At 42.4% G+C, this 13,980-nt stretch overlaps 1 protein-coding gene across 3 annotated transcripts in view; it reads left to right on the plus strand.

The window, feature by feature from the left end:
• Positions 1-13,980, plus strand: part of LOC143375922 (uncharacterized) — a 54,006-nt gene that overhangs the window by 24,845 nt on the left and 15,181 nt on the right. Inside the window, exon 1 of one of the 3 annotated variants that reach the window (XM_076825572.1) lies at positions 5,318-6,134. The exons of the other annotated variants lie outside the window; for them this stretch is intronic. The gene's annotated coding sequence lies outside the window, so the exon portion shown is untranslated. Of the gene's footprint in view, positions 1-5,317; positions 6,135-13,980 lie in introns of those variants that run through there. 3 annotated transcript variants of the gene reach the window in all.

A 13,980-nucleotide genomic window follows, 5' to 3' on the forward strand; every position in this document is an offset into this window, starting at 1 on the left:
GAAAGAAAGCCAGCTAAACGATACGTCGATGATGATGATCGTCCCCGGGGTCCAGAGGATGGAGTTAATAATCCTTCGGAGATGAGGCAGACGCTTCGAAACGTGGGAGAACACTTTGCTGGGATGTTGTTTCGTGACAAAATGGCCCTCGTAGATCTCGCATAAATGATCTAACGGTACCAGCATAGCAAGGGCTATGAAAAAATGATCAGTGGGCAACTCGAGCTACCTTGATTGGGACCTCTATCGTGTTGGACGGCAGAGATTAGGGTTGATTGGCGCACCCTAGTTACGTTCTGCAGTCATTATTTATAGAGAAGAGGGCTGCAGGGATTATTATTCGCTGGTCTCTTAGTTGGGATATATGATAGGAGGCATTTGCATGCTGGAAACGGGCTTAAAAAGGGGGATGATTTATAGTCATCCTAGACACTTCTGAACCGAGGGACTCCATTTCTTCCACGCGGATTCCCGTTACGGGCATCGTCCAGGAAGCAACATTCATCAAACGTACGGCAAGAGAAATCGCTGCTAGACGAATAATATATTCGTTGGAGTGTGCATTATCATCATACTCAGCATCGTAGAGTGTACTGAAGATCTGTGGGTGGGGGACAGTTGATCCTAATAAGAGAAGAAGAATCATTGTTCGAGGCTCTTTAATCTCTGCATCCGCGATATAACGAAACGAAAGTTACCCTGGCCCGCGTGAAATAGTTCGTTGCTTACGGTCCGCCGTCAATCGAGTCGCGGTGCAAGCTTGATTTCCTGAGGATGGAGCAATAACGACGCTGCAAAATTGCAGGTAAATGTCAGGATAGGTAAATGATGGTTTGGACGTTGAAGAAAATCCAGAGAAATGATTACGAATCGCGATGGCAGTCGCGAGAGTCGTGTCCTGGTTTCGGTCCTGTTGGTCTTATCCTCGGTCACCGACTCGAAATTCGCTTTCGTTTGGGTGGGCGTTGCAAAGCGTGCCAGGCTTCGAAATGTACATCGGTGACTTAACAGCGGCCGCTGAAGTGATAACATTATGTGTTGCTTGTAGGATACAGGTAGCAGAGCTAACCTAGAAATTAGAATTTAGTTATAATTGAGACTAATTTAAACTCTAACGCGGACCTAACTCAGAGTGGATGGAGATCTAAGTTGAGCCTAACTTGGATTACTGTAGACCCTTGTCTAGATCTGAGGTAGATCCAACTCGGATTAACCTAGACTCTACACTCCCATCTAGATCTAACTAATTTTTCCAGGCCTCTATCTTTGAAGGTAGATCCTCACCTATACCCACAGACCTATCCATCCAAATCTTCACCTACATCCACTGATATTATCTACCTGAACCTACATCTAGCTTCAATCTAACTCGCATCCTAAACATAATCGTCAGCTGCAGCCGCACAGTACCGTTTACCACGATGCATCAGCTGCAATCCGTGATACACTACAGAAAAGTGTTACGTTCCACGCCTGTTAATGCAACCCGACAGCTGTTGAGCGGTATGCGTGGCCTTAATTTTGTTTGCTCTTGCCATCGACATCGACCCAAATTTTCTTCAGGCTCTTTCTCTCGTGGTCAGACATCGACCGGACACTCGTTCCCCTCAAGGTTGCGAATTCCCCGAGTCTCTCAGTGGCCACTGGAACAAAATACTCTCAGTATCCACTTCCCCACTATCCATTTAACTTAAAGAATTCACGAGGTGGTAGTTTATTATTTACAGTGGCGGTAAGCAGAACTAACTTAATATCAAGCCCTCAATCTTTGGGATATAGATTTTAACGCACAAACCTTATTTTCCTTACTGTTCGGAGTTGGACCTCTTTTTTTTAACGCAACCACTGTACGTGCGAAACGTGGAACTCGGTTGGCTCCTCCTCCCGAAGCATAATAGCCCCGCAATCAGTTCATCCACTTCGTTAGCTTCCCCGGACGATCCAAAGAATCGTCTTCGCGGTTCAATAGATCATTATGCGCTCGGTTTTCGCGTGAGTCGGCCGTTCTCGGAACACTTTCGAACCAGACGTCTGCACAGTCGTGCCACATTACGCGTTGCACCATGAAACTCGCCTACCCTCGTTCTTCCTGCGAAACTTTCGAAGCAGGAAGCCCGGGCCCGGTGTCTACGAGTATGAAAAATCCGAAGTGCTCACAGTAAACTATCATTTGACGTAGTTGCAGACTGTATGCCAGGTTTCCAGGATCAGTAATAAATAAAAACACTCGCTGAGTCGTGTGAAATTCACAATCAAGTGTTTTTGGTTCACATTAAGTTCCTGTGAAACGTCAAAGTTTTGGGCAATTCAGTATTTGCGTGGATGCAGTCGAGTGTGTAGAAATTAGAGGAGGGAAACTATCTGAAGGGAGCAATCTCATGCTCGTGGGAATGCATCGATCAGAATTAGATTAGAGATAATAGAAAAGCTTATGTGTAAGAATGGTCAAGGTAGTAGATGAAGAAATGAAAGGAATGCATTAACATTAGGAACAGATTCAATCACATCTATTGAATTGTAATTTCTATTCTCCCACTTCAAATTAACCGGCTTATATTTCCATTCTACCATTGCATTCTTCGCTGAACTTAACACAATACTATTTCAGAGTTAAGTTTCTCTAGAAAATCAATTGTTCTTTGTTGTTCTTTGTTCCACTTATCAGACTCCTCTGTGGCGGATTTGTCGCTAAACCGCCTTCGTGTGTAAGGAACGTTGTTACTGTTAGGCGCAGGCCCGCTTGGGTTTTCCCCCGTGGGCCTGGGTGAGTTAGGCTATGGTCACGTTATACATCTGGCAGCCAAACTGGTCCAGGTCAGGATTTTTCCGCGCACGGACGCGTCTTCGTGCCGATTTTTCCCGCGCGTTTTCGGCGTCGCTTGAGGGACGCGGCCCTCTGCGAGGGCTGTATAAATAGCCCTCCAGGGGTGACGCGCACACTCATTCTCGTACTGCGGTTTTTGAAAGTTTTCCCCGCAACCACTCATTTGGACTCACTTCTACACGAGGCTGGTAACTCCAATAACTCTAGCTCTGAGGGACGGTCTACCGAGGGGACTAAAGGAAACATCCTCCGCCCTATACTCAAGCTAACTATTAAAAAAAAAAAACGCGCAACCCTCGCTCACGTACCAGTCCTTTGAGGGACGACGAGACGTCGTGTCGTTGCAATTTTACAAGTGTTAACCGTTCCACGAACTTTGTTAATCCAGCGAGAACTACCTACTCACGTCTATTAAAAAAGGAGTGGTGTACAGACATTCATCTCGATTCATTTACACCCCCCACCTCCAATGTTACATTTCAAGATAATTAAAACATTCTAATTACTGCTGCGTCGAACAACTAACTCCACACCGACAGTCGACTCCAAATCCCCAAAAAGCTTAGTCCTTGAAATCTTCTCATGGACAGGACAAACGGCGTGAACATTCAGAATATCTTAATACAACTATTACCAACCGAAGAAGAAGACATTACGGTCGTTTCTGATGAATTATTGCTGATCGAGAAGTCCTAATTAAATGCAAGCAATTAATATTGATGCGAACAGTTAAGAAGAGCTAGAAACGTCTATTTTTCCTTTAAATAAATGTTATCCCTCTTGCGATGGAATATTTATTCCGTTCCGGGTACATCGGATTAAAAGCTGACCATTTGTTGCGCAATGCCTCGTTAATAAACTACCTACGCAAAAACTAGGCGATTCCTTTCGCGTTTTCTTCATTACTTCTCCCAACAACTAATTCGCATACCTCTTTTGTAATCCGACTTCTTTCAACCTGTTACGCCTCCCTGGAATCGTTTTTAAAATATTACAGCGTGGAAGCATTTCCACTGGAATTCCCCCGAAGATCATCTCAATCTCCCTCGTTCTAAATCCTCCCAATACTTCACCATCGATCACTCCGTTAAGGGGGGAATCCTATTCTTTGTGCTAAAAACATAGCAAAATTGGGGATTTTTTTTTAACAAACGAGCGATTTGATTCGTCTGAAATTTGGACCATATTTTGATGCATCTTTGAGGAACGAATAGTTTTTTTTTTATTAATTTTTCATAACAAATATAGGAGTTATACATGATCGACCAACACGCCGCGCAAAATTCGTCGTCTGCTGGTGTGCATGATATTTATATTCCTGGTAACCTAAACCAGAAAAATGAAACGGCGTTTCACTGTATACATATGTAGCCATAATGTGATGAGCTAGAAAAAAATACTATAATTTTTTGAGGAGTGTGGAGAATTTTCAGATTGAAAGGTCTGAAACTTTTGTTATAGGTACAATTTTGTGCCAATTTTCTTATGTAATCAAAGAATTATATAACTTATCGGTATTCTGATTCATCAAAGTATAAAGTAATGTTTGCTGGACATACAGGGCAAATTTAAAGGTAATCGGTTTAGTGGTTACAGAAATATCGTACACACCAGCGGACAACGGTGCCGTGATGGTCGACCATGCATAACTCCCACATTTATTATTAAAAATTAATAAAAAAAAAACCACAACTTCTTCAAAGATGCATAAAAACAAGGTCCAAATTTCAGATCATCCGAATCGCTAGTTTCTTAAAAAAAAAAAATCTAAAATTTCGCTACGTTTCTAACCCAAAGAATAGGATTCTCCCCCTTAATATTATCATCCTCAACTCACTCTCGCGTTTAATTGAATCGAACGACGCCGATAATCGAGGTCTTACATTACGAGTAATTGCAAGCTTTAAAGCCTTGTAACGAGGTAATGAAACGGGACGCTGCTTCAGCTTTTAACGAGGCGCAGCCCGATTATATTACGAGCAAGAAACTGTCTTTATTGCGGCAAGAAAATGGCACGCAGCGTGAACCGTGCTTGTCGAAGTGCAGCAGGGTCTGAAGGAAGTTGAAACCTCGGGCGGCAGAAAAAAAAGCAAGGTTCGCATCTCGGAATAAATACGAAGAGCTCGCAGAATTTCAATTAGGTACTAAGAAATCTGAAACTCCCGATTGACCACCACTGTGCCTTTATTACCCACAGGAAAGTGACCATTACGAGCGAATGATCCTCTTCCTCCTTATATTACGAGTCAAAACAGGAAAGCTACAGAAAGGAAGATTTTTGTGCAGACACCCAGGGTGGAAGTGAGTCACCCCAAGCGTTCCCATCTGCTCCCGATGCCTATGGGGTCCCGGAGGGGCACGTCCCCGCTCTCCCCGCGGCGTTAGGGGCCACGTAAGTCGACCAGTCGTTCCCTCCCTCGCCGTTTCCCCACCGTTCGCGCTCGCCGACCCTCGAACGGCCCGTATTCAAAGACTTCGCCCGGCGTCTGTCGGTAGTTAGTCGCGGGAGCTCCATCGTGAACCGCGTGTCCCGGCTCCGTTTCATCGCACCGCGAGCACAAGTGCCACAGCGCCACCCCCACCTTATCACCCCCTTACGATAAACGCGAGATCGCCGGCTGATCTTGACCCTGCCAGCACCGCGTCCGCGCGGGAACCCTACACCGGCGCAACAGGTCCTGCGGCTCGCTCCTCTTCTCTGGACACTGCTCCATTGTTCCTGGTGGCATAGTTAACTCACCAGCCTCCCCTCCAGGAATTGGACGAAGGATCGAGCGAAACCGTGGACAGAAATTCACGCGCGCTGTGCTTGAGGAATAGAGACTGAGCTCCGAAGGATAAAGGCTCTTCTGGATACATTGCGAAGGTTCGGCTGTTCTTAGTGGAGTCACCGGGAATTCCGTGGTGTATCGAAGTTATTGGAAGGTGGTTCTGGAGTGGACGTGCGGGATACCTGGCACGGATCAGTGAGAGAAGAAAGTTTGCGCTTGGTAGCTGCGTCCGGCTTGAGACGCGCCCGTTGCTCACCTTCCTCGAGCGTTGCTCATCCTGGGTGGGTTTTGGAAACCTTTCCAACGATTTTCACTGATCTTGTGAGAACTTGTGACTTGTGGGAATACTAGTGCTCGATCCTGCGACGAGATACTTCCATGGAATGTCGGCAGTCTGACGATCCAAGGTGCGATCCTGGTTACTTGTAAAGACCCAGGGAACGAGGTGTTCACTGTGCTGTGCTTTGCATGGGACCGAATGGATCAGTTCGGAGGGCGCTCTGATCAGCAACTGGACGACTCGACTCTCCGCGTTTTTTGTAAGTGAAGCTAGCGAAGTCAATCTTTGCGGGAATTTTCGGCGAAAGGAATTGAAAGGGGTAGCAAAACTTTTTGCTCAGACTGCTTTGTCTGGGTGGTCTTTAAACGTAGGGGATTGAGACAATTTTAATAATAATTTACTTTATTTTCGTGTAGCAAATTAACGATGGCTCGTATGTGAGTTGTTATACTGAATTAATTTTAAAGTTGCCTCAACGCTTTTGAATTAAAATTTTTGATGATGTCTCCAAAGGGTCGGACGCTTAGCCTAGGGGCGTTGAATATTCAAATTCGCCCCTGATTAGGCGGCTTGTTAATTACTGAAGTAAGGGTGGAGGTTTTCCACCCTTTTGGGTTCTTCACCCTTCAACGACGAGTAGCTTAGGGCGTGTGATGAACACTAATGGACTTTCGGTATACATGTAGGTATTTAATATGCCTCTATAATAGAGCATCATAAAATTGGGCAGGGTAGAAGAACTGTTTGTTATTATAGAATTATTATAATACCATCTACTACTGGGAGGTTGAAAAAAATTTGTGGTTTGTTTGGAGGCACGTATGTATTGCGGTAGCAGATCAAGTTGCAGAAACCGAGACTGTAGATTCCTTTAAAATCTGTTTATACAGCAATGGCCATAGAAACTGCACCACCTTGAAAATATCAACGATCCTGGTTTAAGTCAAACACGAGCAGTGACCATCTGTGTTATTAGGCATTAAATGTTTGATTTGAAATCAAGGAAACATCATTTCAGCAGTGATTTTTCAAAAGGGCACATTTCAGATTTTATTTCATTTCCGTTTCTTCTTGAGACTTAAAAATTATTTCACTATGTCATCAGACGAACTTGGAAATAAGACATTTTTCAAAAAGGAATTAAATCTATTTTGTAGTGGTTTGTGCCACTGGGGGATGTAATTTAACATTATTAAAGCGATGCCATCAAAATATGCTTCAAGGTCAAAAATGGGAATATGTTTATTATTAACCCTTCGTTGACACTCTGGGTGTGAGCCACCCATAAGCTGATTTTGACGCTCTATACCTTCTATATGTAAAATAAATACCTTTTTTCCAAAGCCGACTTATAAACTATTTTCTCTCTCAAAATATTATATCTGAACAATAACTCTGTAGATTTTTAGCTTCTAATATTGGAATTTGTAAAAGTTAACAAATTTTTAAGTTTTTCTTCGTGTTTTCTCGACACATGGAACTCTAGATTTTTTTTTACAAAAACTGTGATGAAATTTCAATCAAAAAACTTGTGGAATACATTCTGCAGACCTTAAAATTGACCCATGATTTTTTTCATGACGATTGGATTCTTCAGATAAGAATGGCAGTCGTTCAAAAATTGTTCTGGGTGTGAGTCACCCAGGTATGTCAAAGTTGGTCGAAAAAAGAGGTGTGTCAATGAGGGGTTAAATGGGAATATGATAATGATTGTTTATCACAATCAATCAACAGATATATACTCCAAAATAAGTGGATTAACTTAACACTTTGGATTAATACTAACTTCGCAGTAAATATTATTTTCAATTTTTCTATACTCTGAGTTAATTTAGCACTTTGTACTTTAGTAGCTACTTCGATGCAACCCTGTTGTATCAGATTGCGTAAAAAAATTAAAAAATATTTTAAGCATGTACCCACTAATTTACCACCAGTGCTACATTTTTCTAACGAGATACCTGCCATCGGAATATTTCGTTACGGAACTTCTTTTCCGCGCATTCTTTCCAGCTTCGTTCCGCGACGAAATTCGTTGTGCGTTACACTCGGGTAGATTCCGAAGAAAATGCCAGAGGTGCACGAACTGCCGTACAGAAATTATAATGGAGGTATTAAACGGCTCGGTCTTTGAATACTTGGTTCTTATCGGCGATAAACACGGAACATATCGCTCCGCGTGGAATTTACGTAATTAAGCAAGGCTTTCCGATGCTGTGTGGTTTCACGGCTAGTAGCAATTGTCCCCCCGAAGACTACCGTTAAAGTGATCGTGACCTCGATCGAGTCTCTATAGATTCTGTATAGATCCGCGTCGATCGTCTATATATGACTGAGCGCAACCGGATCGGCCGCTTTTTACGAAATCGCTGAAAGGTTAGAACCTAAACTTGACTCGGGGAACGACTTCTATTTTTTTTTTCTCTCCCTCGATTCGTCTGTCGAACTGCTCGCGCCTTTATCTTGTTCAGTGGTCCATGAAAAGCAGCAGATTAAACGAGTTATTTACTGATTTAACGCTCCTGGTATACGGGGTGGGCCGATAATAATTACCATCTTCGATATCTACGAATTATTATTAGATACTAGCTTTACTACTCGGCTTCACCCGAAATTTAGATTTTGATTTTTTAAAATTTTTTTTTTTAATTTTTTTTTGTAAAGTACTTAGTCACATTTATCTGGAGTAGTCAGGAATAATGAGGCACATTTCGTGATCCCAGAGTTTATCGTTCGAAAGTTTTTAGGCGACAGACCAACACACAAACATTTTGCTTTCTGCTTTATATATTCAGATCTTTATTGCGCGAAGATAGATAAGAACTGCGCAAGAAAAGTGAAAGGGAGAGAAAAGTTTTTTTTTGCGTTAGTTCTTTGCAATAAAATCGTGAAATTAAGAGAAAAAATCGATGACCCCTCTCATAGGGGCCGTCCTTAAATTGCGTAAGGGTAATTTTCACAATTTCTTACTCCCTCCCTCCTGCAGTATAAGAATTCGTAAGATTTTATATTCAACCCCCGGGAAAGAAAGGAGGGTTTCCCTACGTAATATTTTTTACATTGCTTTTTTTCAGTTATTAAAATTCTTTTAAAAGTTTGTGTAATTTATTTAACTTGGTTTTCTCTATGCGGTGAAGGGTTGTTTTGTAGGCTACTCAAACTGAAAATTAGGTTAAAAATATTAGGTACGTAAGATGCTACCTGACTTCCCTCTTGTAAGGAAACGTAAGCAAAAGCCTTACGTAATTTAAGGACGACCCCATAGCTACGAAACAACTTTCATTAGAAAAAAATTTGGTAATTAATGTGGCAATTATTATTGGTCCACCCTACATATACAGATGTATATTTCCTTTCTTTCTCACAAAATGTACCGAACCAAAATCGTACACTGTTTACGATACTTGAGGGATAATTTAATAATCTCCAATTAAAAATACAGTGGTGGTTAAGGGAAAGTGTAAAACTATTTTTTTATATTCTTACATGGCTGCATAAACAACTTGATACTGCTTATTAAGGTTTTGAATATTATGTCGGAATCACTAGCCTATTCTGGGAACCATTTAATTATTCTATTATTATTCCTCGAAGATACATTTAAAATCAGTAGTACAGTATAAATTATATTAAAAGCGAGGCTGCAGTGTAAAGAGTGCTAACAAGCTTAATCGTTGTATAATTAAATCTAATCTTTGGGATAGAAATTTTAAGATACAAACCCATCTCATTTCTGTTACAATTCAGTTTAAGCTTAAACTTTCTTTTTACCACTACTGCATCTCCCAAATATAGAGTACAATGCATCCAAATAAAGAAACACTTCGTTAAGGGGTCACGCGCAGTCAGGAGGTAGAAAAAGAAGGATTCTTTGGGAATTTATTTCAGAAAGTACATGCATCTTTTTATGCAAAGGTTTCTGTATTCAGACGAGGGGCACTTTAAAAGGTTATTATATAATATTTCGGTACAAAAGTATTTAATTATTACAACATTACAACTGATTCCCCGGAAGCTGTTTTTAGAAATGCATTTCGCGGTGACCAATATTATTCGGAACTGGGTTACCTGAAATAAAAAAACGATAAAGATTTAGTTAATACAATAGTTTATCTAGTCTATAATCGTTCCCTCTTATAAAATATTAATCTGGGACAAAATGGCGGATGTTAAAGTGAAATGATCGATTCTCGTAGAAAAAAACTCATTTTTCCTCAATAAAATAAAAACTATGCATTGGAAAAACAAATGCTTCTATTAAAGACTAGATTTAAATATCTAGAAGAGACTTACAAAGTTTCAGAAAGATTGGTGAAGAGAAATCCTGGTCACCGCAATCGAAAACTTCATTTCAGTAAATCAGATGTAATTTTGCAATAAATAAATACTTTTACACCGAAACATAATATAACAACCTGTTAAAGTGTCCCTGGTCGAAATACAAAAATCTTTGCATAAAAATATGCGTGTACACTTTCCGAAAAAATTCCCAAAGAATCGTTCTTTTTCTACACACCTGCTGACTGCGTGTAACCTCTTGAACCCAAAGCTAGATCCTAATTAGACTAGACCCAAAGCGCGGTGGCGGCAGCCAACATCCAGCAGCTTCACAGAACTTTATCTCCAGCGATCGCGCATTAGTTAGCAAATCGACGCTCAGCTATCATCAACGCTTCTGAATTGTAACTCGTAAATTACAGTCGCACGTACTCGAGGAGCGTTATTACCGACGCTCCAATTCGATCCTTCTTCCTTTTAGCGCCCAGCAACGGCGCATCCACTGCTACCCCATCCCTTCGTTTTGCATTTCCTGTTAACATGTTCGCGCTGGTTATTTCTGTAACAGCTACACAGCGATCCGTACCTATTCCTCCATATAATTTCACGATCCACGGACACCGTGGTCGTTAGCGTTTACAAGCGACCGCCCGCTTTATTGGTGCAAATGAAGGGGAAGGAAGAAGCCAAGGGGTGAGGCGGGTAATCGGGACGATTAACCACACAAATCCGTGTAATCCCCCCCTGGCCATAGCCGTAAATTCCCTGTCGATTAATTCGCTACTCACGACGCAACAGTGGAACAAGTTGCTCGGTCGTTGGGACCGGCTCTGCGCTCGTCAGTTTGCCCGCAACGGCATCGAGAGACGAAAATGTGCAAACACTCTGGAAACGGTCGTTGTAAATAGAATCGACAGGACGCTGGGTATACTCCGAATTTTGAAAGGAGCGGCGCAGGAAAAACGGTGCAAGTCGCTCCGAGCCAAGGACGCCGATTTGCGCGCCGAGGCACCGAATCTCGGCGGAGGATCGATTAAGGCGGGGTGCCACGACTCGCCCGTGATTATTCCGGCTGGCACGCGCCGTCGTTAGCAACAAAAGCCTCCGCGCTGTGAGATACACCCGGAGATATTGTAAAAAGCCGCGTTTCAGCGGCGTGACGTAAGGCAGATATCATCGCCGAGGAGGGCATTATATTATAATGCGCGTTGCGGCGACGCAATCTCCGCGAGTTACGTTTCGTAACGCCGCTTTGGCATCGTCGAACCGCGGATAGATCGCTATTAACATGGGCGCCGAACGTTTCGTTAAGCAACCGCGAAGCTTCGGCGCAAACATTGCGAAATTGCCGGGGCGTGAATTCGGCGACGCGACGGCCAGCTGCGGGCGTCCATCGGCATTCGGCAGCCGAGGCTGAATGGAGCTCGGACTTAAGGCGCGCTCCCACGCGCGCAGAACGGGACGTGGAAGAATTTAATTATTACGCACTTGACCGCGAGCGATGCTTCTTAATCAGGGTTCCCACCTCTCCGGCATTCGCGCGGAGACTTTGGGTTTTAAAAAAAATCTTTGGGCTCCGGTTTTACTGGAAAAATCTCCGGGTTGTAGAGAAAAATGAGGTAATAAGAAATTGGTAATTTTATGTATAATAAAAGTTATTAATTAAAGAAACAGATACTTTTAAATTATGGATTGTTTGAGCTTAAAAGAATCGCACATTTCTTTTCCGGATATTCGAGAACAAAACTTTTTTCTTGCTTTTTCCATATCCGGGTTGGCATTTGTGGCACTCCGGGATTTATATGGTGATAAGGTGGCAACCCTGCTCTTAATCCGTGTCCATTTTTTTTTCACTTACTTAAAATAGGGATAGTTTAGAGGAGTATAGGATTTCTATTAGTGTGACAAGAATAAACTGGGACGTGCGTAAAGTATAGTGTATTAGCTTAAGGGCCCATTCTACTTTGCTGGTCGAAAAAGAGGCCTGTTTTCATGATTATTTTTTCAAGAACTAATGTACGCATTTTAATGTTTTTTCGGGGTTAAATGTTTATTATTTCTTGCTGTATAGAAACGTATTTTTCACGTTTCGAAAATACAATTACAAATTTGTGGATTTAAATCGAAAAATGTATGCTTCGGTAAGAACACGGGCCCTCTGGGGAAGTCCTCCTCGGCCTTAAAGTGGTCCTGAAATGATAAAAATAGAATGATTATGTCCTTTAGGGGTAAACGCATAAAATGAACTAGAATCATCCGGGTATAAAAAATAGTTTCTGTTGCGTATATAAAAAACATCGAGTGAGTCAGTCAATGGTATTTGGATTTTATATATACAGTAATTCCTTGTTATGAGCGTTTCTACCACGCGTTTAAAGCCCGGCGACTATCCCCACCTTTTCTTGGAACCCTTCGGACGAGAGTGGGGGAACCCGGGCACGAGCGAGAGGCTCTTTCGTTTCCTCTCGTTCGCTCTTGTTTTCTCGCTCGCGCCATTGGCTGCGCGGAATAGTGTCTACAACGCGCTACGAGCCCGCCGCCAGCCCCGTTCGTCGAGCTCATAACGAGAATTTACTGTATATTAAACTATAGCTTTACTACTCGGCTTCGCCTCAAATTTGGATTCTGATTTTATAAAAAAAGTTTGTTTTCAGTTTTTTTTTGTGAAAATGGTCACATTCCTCTGGATTAGTCAGGCATAATGAGGCACATTTCGTGATCCCAGAGTTTATCCTTCGAAAGATTTTAGGCGAGAGACAAACACACAAGCATATAGAAGCTTTCTGCTTTAAGATAAATATAGATCACGGAGTACTAAATGGTTAATAAGCCTTGGACGAGGGACAGTTTAATGGTCGACGACAGGTAGTGAATTCGTTGATGAAATAATGAAAATAAATTTCTATAATAAACTTCGATCTTGTTAAAATATAAAATTCTTTTTTCGGATGCGCCAACATTGATCCACTACCCACTGCGAGAGTGTTGATATGAGATCACCTTGTAGGACCTTCAGTTCATTGATTTTATAATGATATTCTTTGCACTATAACCGTAGCAAACACTTAGAATAGCGATATACCGTTGATTGCAATATACTCGAGCGAATCAGTCATAGCCATCGAACGAATCTCTAGATAATTAAGTAGATACAGTATCACCATTGCTTTTTGCTTCAATATAGATTACTATCGCGCTGATTAACATTCAACTCTTAAAGAAACCTAACTTAGAAACTTATTCCTTCCTCCAAACGCAATTTTCAATACAAATTTAGTTTCGCCCATCAGCTTAAGACAGTTAAAAAAAAAGTTGTCGCGCGACTGCAAACGTTGGGAAAGTATGATTTACCAGAAACTAAAAGACATGACTAATATTTCATCGGGGAATCGCAGTTTCTCCAGCGATCAACGATCGAAGCGCCTATGGAGCGCATTTGTCGCGACCACCGTGCGCGAGACTGATGCGCGACGGACTCGTAATACGCGCGCGCGCGCGCGCGCGAAATGTAGGTTCCCCGCGAGTGACAAATCGCGCGGCGAATTAACTGGCTCGAGGGGGAGCTCTTCTGTACTCGTAACGGTTGTACCAGCCAACTATCAAGCTGACATCCCTCGACAAAGTCGGTCGACACGCTGCAGGCGGTCTATTAAACGCGTGTTTGCGTCTTATGGCGCTTAACCCGGTCGCTTACCTCCGCGACTCTATAAATATTCCAAGAAATCATCGCGTGGGCGTGAAACTTTTACTCTCGAGTCGTTGTCGTCGATTCTTTCTGCTCCTTCGCTCTCGCGATGGCTTGCAATGAACGCGCAAAGTATCAGGTG

The sequence above is a fragment of the Andrena cerasifolii genome, chromosome 13, assembly GCF_050908995.1.
Source record: "Andrena cerasifolii isolate SP2316 chromosome 13, iyAndCera1_principal, whole genome shotgun sequence".
In the NCBI taxonomy this organism is placed as follows: domain Eukaryota; kingdom Metazoa; phylum Arthropoda; class Insecta; order Hymenoptera; family Andrenidae; genus Andrena; species Andrena cerasifolii.